The sequence below is a fragment of the Nicotiana sylvestris genome, chromosome 1 (genome assembly GCF_000393655.2).
Source record: "Nicotiana sylvestris chromosome 1, ASM39365v2, whole genome shotgun sequence".
Taxonomy (NCBI): domain Eukaryota; kingdom Viridiplantae; phylum Streptophyta; class Magnoliopsida; order Solanales; family Solanaceae; genus Nicotiana; species Nicotiana sylvestris.
This window is the reverse complement of record NC_091057.1, coordinates 140,688,677-140,694,686: the sequence shown is the minus strand read 5'-3', so window position 1 is coordinate 140,694,686 and position 6,010 is coordinate 140,688,677. Positions and strand designations below refer to the sequence as shown.

The following is a 6,010-nucleotide window of genomic DNA, read 5'->3' as shown; positions in this document are numbered from 1 at the left end:
TATCTTTATTGCGATCTCATCCTTGATTCATTATTGCGAGGCCTGACAGCTTTTAGGTTCTGGGCATGAAGTCCGCAAGCATGTCATGTTATTGAAATCTGCATTTAACAGAACTAAAAAAAGAATAAGAAAGAAAAATGACAAGATTAAGAAAAGAGACATTCCTGGAAAATGAAATATTAATTTTATTTTTTTTATTTTTGATTTTTTTTATTTGATTTTTTTTTTAAAATTTTTTGAAGATAGAAGGGTTTGCATCAGAATGTAAGACAATAAGGTAAAATATTCGGATCACACCCTGAGATAATACGGATGCAGAAAGGATAGCAAGACTGGCCACTAAGACTCCCATTTGATGGGGAACTTTCATGCTTGGCGACCATTTTTGGCTTTTCTTCTATCTCGGCAAAGGCTGCAACGGCCTTCGGTGTCGGATCAAATTCCTAAGCTTCACAAATTATTTTGACCATTGGCCCAATGTTGTGGGCATGCAACAAATTGTTCATCACATCAGAAGCTTCTTCATCCCGAAAAACGATTCTTTCAATTTCAATCAAATCTTCAACTACCCTTTTGAGGGTCCAACAGTCCTCTGTACTGTGTCCCACTGCTATAGAGTGGTATTCACATCTAACATCAGCTCGGTGCGAGGGGGACTCGGGGTTCGGCCATTTCGGGGCCACTGGCTGCAATAGATCTAGCCTGATTAGCTTTTGGAACAAGCTTGAATACGATTCACCAATAGGGGTGAACTGATTCTTTCTGAAAGGCTCTCTTGGGCGAGGATTGTATCGTAGATCATTTGGTTGGGGATTATATGGAGTTGGGTAAGGATGTGCATTTCTGGGAGGTGGAGCTCGATTTTGTGTATAATGTTGTGGCCGCGTGCAAGGTTGAGCGTTCATCACTACATACCAACAAAACAAACCACCTAAACAGAACCTGACTAATTTGCTCACACCACAACCTCGTTAGTTTTGAGACATTTAACACATAGGAAATCACACGTTGGGGATGCAATGCACCTAATAGTTAAACATTTCTACCATGTGTTTGAACGGTTGCATGTTTCATCCCGGCCTTAACTAATCCTTTAAGTATGTACCTCTTTTCTTTTATTTCTACCTCTATTTAATCACTCTTGATTTTTTTCATCTCTGTCGCTTTTTATTTTTTGGCATTCTCCTTTTTTTTGGTCACTCTTTTATTTTTGTCACTCTTTTTTTTTCTTTTTTTTTTTTAGTTTATTTTTTCCTCAGTTAATTCTATGGTTATGATCGAATCCGATGGGGATTGCCTGCGTATCATGACGCCACATGAATCAGATCATTACGTAGTTCAGAAAAAATCAGGAATAAAGTACACAAACTAACTCTCGTTTTTTACTCATATACAAATAACTCCACGAAAGCTCCTAACAAGGAAAATAATTTTGGATTTTTTTTTGGTAGAAAGAAAGGATTCAAAAGAAGAAAGATTTTTTTTTTTTCAATTTTATCATTGAATCGTTGAAAGTGAGACTTCTAAAGAAGAGCGATTGTTTTTTTGAAATTCGATTTTTTTTTTCATTTTGTTTTTGGAATTATTGAAAGAAAGAATTAAAAAAAAAGATTTTTTTCCATTTTTAAAGTTTCCTTTTTTTGAATTTTTTTGTGGAATTTTTTGAAATAAACACTTCTAAAGAAGAAATAAAATATTTTTGAATTTCGATTATTTTTTCTTTCAATTTTTGAAAAAAAAAACTTCTGAAGCAGAAAAAAATATATTTTGGAATTCAACAATTTTTTTTTTGGAATTTTCGATTTTTTTTCTTTTTCATTTATTTATTTTTTGTGATTTTTGAAGGAAAACAAAATCTGATTTTGATTTTTTTTGTGGAAGAAAGACTTATAAAATAAAAAAGAAAAAAATATTTTTGAATTTTTTTTTTGATTTTTTTAAAGTTGGGATCTCTAAGAAATTATTTTCTAAAGAAGGAAGTAAAGTGAAATATATTTGAATTTTTTTTTTTTGAAAATTGGGGGCCGGAACCGATGAGGTTTGCCTACGTATCCCAAATCTGATGAGAATCAGACCCGCATAGTTCAGTAAACTGGGTACCTTTTTTTAAATAATTCTGCTACACTAATTTTCTAAAGCCGGTCGACAATGCAAGTAAGCCTTCTAAATGATGTATCAAGTAGCACATACGTGAACATGATGGTCTCAAATAGGATACCTGTCTTATACGGACCCGACCCCTATGCCAAGTTTCGCTAAGTCAAATGCATGTGATGCACATAGAGCGAACCTACTAGGAAAATCCGGTATGAGGTTTGTTCTCCTAAGTTTAAATCTTGGTGGAAAAGGTATCTAGACTGGCTTACTCGAGCGGACAACTCGAGCCGATGAGGGTTAGTGTACCGGTAGCGTTGCTTTCCGGCTTAACTGGTGGTGCCCCCGCCTAAAATAGGTGTGATTAAAATCCTTCACCGGGTGACAAACACCTCGGCTATCTCAAAGAAAGCGGGCTATGTCAAGAAAATGCTCAATTTTAATTCAAGAAGACTCGGAGGGGGTACGTGAGAAGACTGTTTATATGTACCATTCAAAAAAATCAAAGCGGTAAAAAGCAAACAAACGGCACATTATACCCAAATAAATTACAGTATATACAAAATTAATAAAGCCAAATAAAAGTCAACATGTACAAGCTCGAATTCTGGTTGTCCCCAGCAGAGTCGCCAGAGCTGTCACACCCCTTTTACCCCTCCAAGAGCTAAGTGTAAAATGTTTTAGTCGCCAGAGCTGTCACACCCCTTTTCTACCCCTCAAAATAATAATAATATGTGTATGGGCCAAAGCGTTTTTCCAATTAAAGTGACAAAATTTGAATAGGCATTATTTTATTTACAGAGTCGCCACTTGGAATTGATTTTTACTGGTGTTCCAATTCACCTTTTATTCGAATCCCTATTCAAAGGAAGGTTTGACTCTATTATTATTGGTCTGCGAAAACAAAGTCCGGGTAAAGAATTCTGTTGACCGGGGAGAAGGTGTAAGGCATTCCCTGAGTCCCGTGGTTCTAGCATGGTCGCTTTATTGACTACATTTGGCTTGAATTAAACTTGGATAAACTGTGGTTTATTTGATTTTTATGCTTTTGTTATGTCCGTTTTTATTTATTTTAAAAAAAATTAAAGAAAAGATTTGAATAATAATCTACAACTTAACTAATGAGAGAAAACTATTGTTATGAGTACTAATTTAAAAGATGAGAGTAATGAGAGAAAATTATCAATTGACATTGCTTAAAACTAGTAAGATGTGGGCTTGTCTTGACATTGAATGAGACATCCCACTATTGGGTTGATAGAGTCAAATGGGCTCATGTCCAAGACAAAATCCAAAAGCCCATATGCTTTTGGACTTTAAATCTGCAGATATGGCCTTTTAAAGCTATGTTATAGATTTGGCCATGTCTTGCTATTTGCAATCCGTAGCCAACTATTTACAAAAATAAGTTTACAGATTGTCTTTCTAATCTACAACATAACTACATTACTAAATAAGTATATTTTAAGAGATAAAAAAAGATTATTGGGACTCTAAAATATAATAATAATAATAATAATAATAATAATAATAATAATAATAATAATAATAATAATAATAATAATAATAATAACTTAGCTTGGTGACAACAAAGGGACAAACATGGCTACAAGGGTTCAAATTTTAATATATATGCTCCTTTCAGACAATCAAATGCCAATGGAATTATATCTAATGCTTTGCAAAAATAAAAATAATTAAATATGCTTAACACAATTTAATTAACTAACATATTGTTATAACATTATCAAACATTCAAGAGCATATAAAATTGAATTACAATAGAAGGATAAAGCTACTAATATTTCCCAGCATCATTATCTTTCATTCCAACTCGATTTTATGAGTTTACATGGTCCGAAAATTACCTGAACAGCAGAAAGAAGAACAAATACAACAGAGTCAGCTCTTTCCAAAATCAACAGTAGAACAATTAAACGGGCAGCAACAACAGCAAAAGACAGCGACAACCGACAGATTCAAACCCAAGAAAATAAACTAGAAATACCCAGCAAAACAGTACAATTATGTAACTCCAGAAAAATCTTTCAAGACTACTCTATTTTCCATAAACAAGTTTTTCAATTAAGAATCAACTCACAAAAGCTGCTAAGGGATATTATAGCTACTGATTTTTTTCTCTTTTGTGTGTGTCTAGAGCTCCCTCCATAAGATGGAGTGTCCTCCTTTTATATCAAAACAATAAGCTATTTCAAAAAAATTAAAAATCAATCTTTTTGACAGATTATTCTACAAAATCTGCTCTTATATTCAAAATGCCAGACTTTCTGGTTCAAATCTTGTCAAGTATTTCAAACAAAATCTGCTCTCCACTATTCAAAGACAGACTTTTATTCAAACACTGTCCAAAAGTCTACATTTTCTTACCAAACAATTTGACTTTTGAGTGTTGTATTCAAAGAGTCTTGAAGTAGTAAATAAGCAATCAAACAAGTACCATATACTCTTAAGTATTTTTCACTACCTCACTTTTATCAACACAAAACTATTTTACTACTTCAACAAGTGCAAAAACAGAAAATTTGACATTTTAAACTTCAAAAACTAATGCTAAAATAATTAATAATAGACAAAAATAAGATCTGAAAAAATAAAAATATAATAAAAAATCAGCCACGAAAAATAATAGGATTTTTACCATTTTATAATTCAAGTGGCCGAAAAAATGGTGGTATGCCAAAAGAGGGTGTTCGGGAAGGTCGCCAGAATTTGGCCGGATTTTGATCGCCGAATTTTCATGGTGAAATTGGCAGCAATAGCTAGGTCTTGAAGAGCTCTATCCATTGATGTAAGTATTGTGGGGTGGTAGTGGTTGGAGCTTCAAGAATTTGGGCAAAAAAATGACGGGAAAGTTTTCTTAGATCTAAGATTCAAGGAGTTTGAGAGATTTTTGAAGGATTTGCTTTGGAGATATGGAAGGAGAAATTTCTGGAGATTACATGGTGTGAATTTGGAGGTGTTTGGAGGTGGTCCGTCGGCGACGGTGGGCGGAGCTGGGGCGGCATAGAGAGAGTGAAGAGAGAGGGAAGAGAGAAGAAGGAGAAAGGAATTATGGGTGAAAATGAAGACAATTTTCAGATTTTTGAGGCTTTAAATACCTAAGCCAAGAGTGAATGAGATCCATTGGATCAAGATGGAATGGATGAGTATGATTTGATCTTGTTTCATTTAGTGAAACGACGTAGTTTTGAGGCAAAACTGCATAGTTTTAGACCTTTTCAATGGCAGTCCTTTATCTTGCACTCTTGGACACTTTTTCTTTCAAATTTGGCCAAATTTCTTTCTTAATCCTACTTATTAAACTAATTTAACACAAATAAATTAATTAAATAACTTATTCTAATGATCAATTAACTAGATTAATTCACCAACTAAACAACTAGTTAATTCTTAAAATGCACAAATGAAGAAAGAACTATTTTTTTAGTATTTTATGATAGGAAATATGCAATTAAAATCACAAAAATTGAGAAAAATAATTAAAATAACAAAACACTAATAACTTTAGGAGGTGTTAAATAGTACAAAAATTAGGTGTTCACAAGTACCAGTCAGGTGCCCCAAGCCAGAGCAGGACAAAGTGAGGCTCAGAGTGAGATGCCCTCTCATACCTCATCTACTCTGTCTCCTCTAGAGGATATTAAGAGGCACCCAGCACCTCCAGTTCTTCCGTCTGGCACTACATACCAGGTTATGCAGAGTGCGTTGCTGTTGTTGACTAGGTTGGTAGCTGCTTAGGCTTAGAGGCAGAATACAGCTGCTGCTGATAAACTAGTTAGTGCGAGAGTTCGTGATTTTATTAATTTAGACCCTCCAGTGTTTACTGGATTAGACCCCAAGGAGGACCCGCAGACTTTCATTGACCAGGTTCATCATACACTGCGGGTTATGCATG

The 6,010-nt window shown here is 34.2% G+C and overlaps 1 long non-coding RNA gene across 1 annotated transcript; it reads right to left on the bottom strand.

Annotated features, from left to right (window-relative positions):
- Positions 1–3,763: 3,763 nt before the first annotated feature.
- Positions 3,764–5,178, bottom strand: LOC138880410 (uncharacterized). The gene is made up of 2 exons (XR_011403047.1): positions 4,754–5,178; positions 3,764–3,962 (listed from the first exon to the last, which is right to left on the bottom strand). It is a non-coding gene; the product is annotated as an uncharacterized lncRNA (long non-coding RNA).
- Between the last annotated feature and the right edge of the window lie 832 nt (positions 5,179–6,010).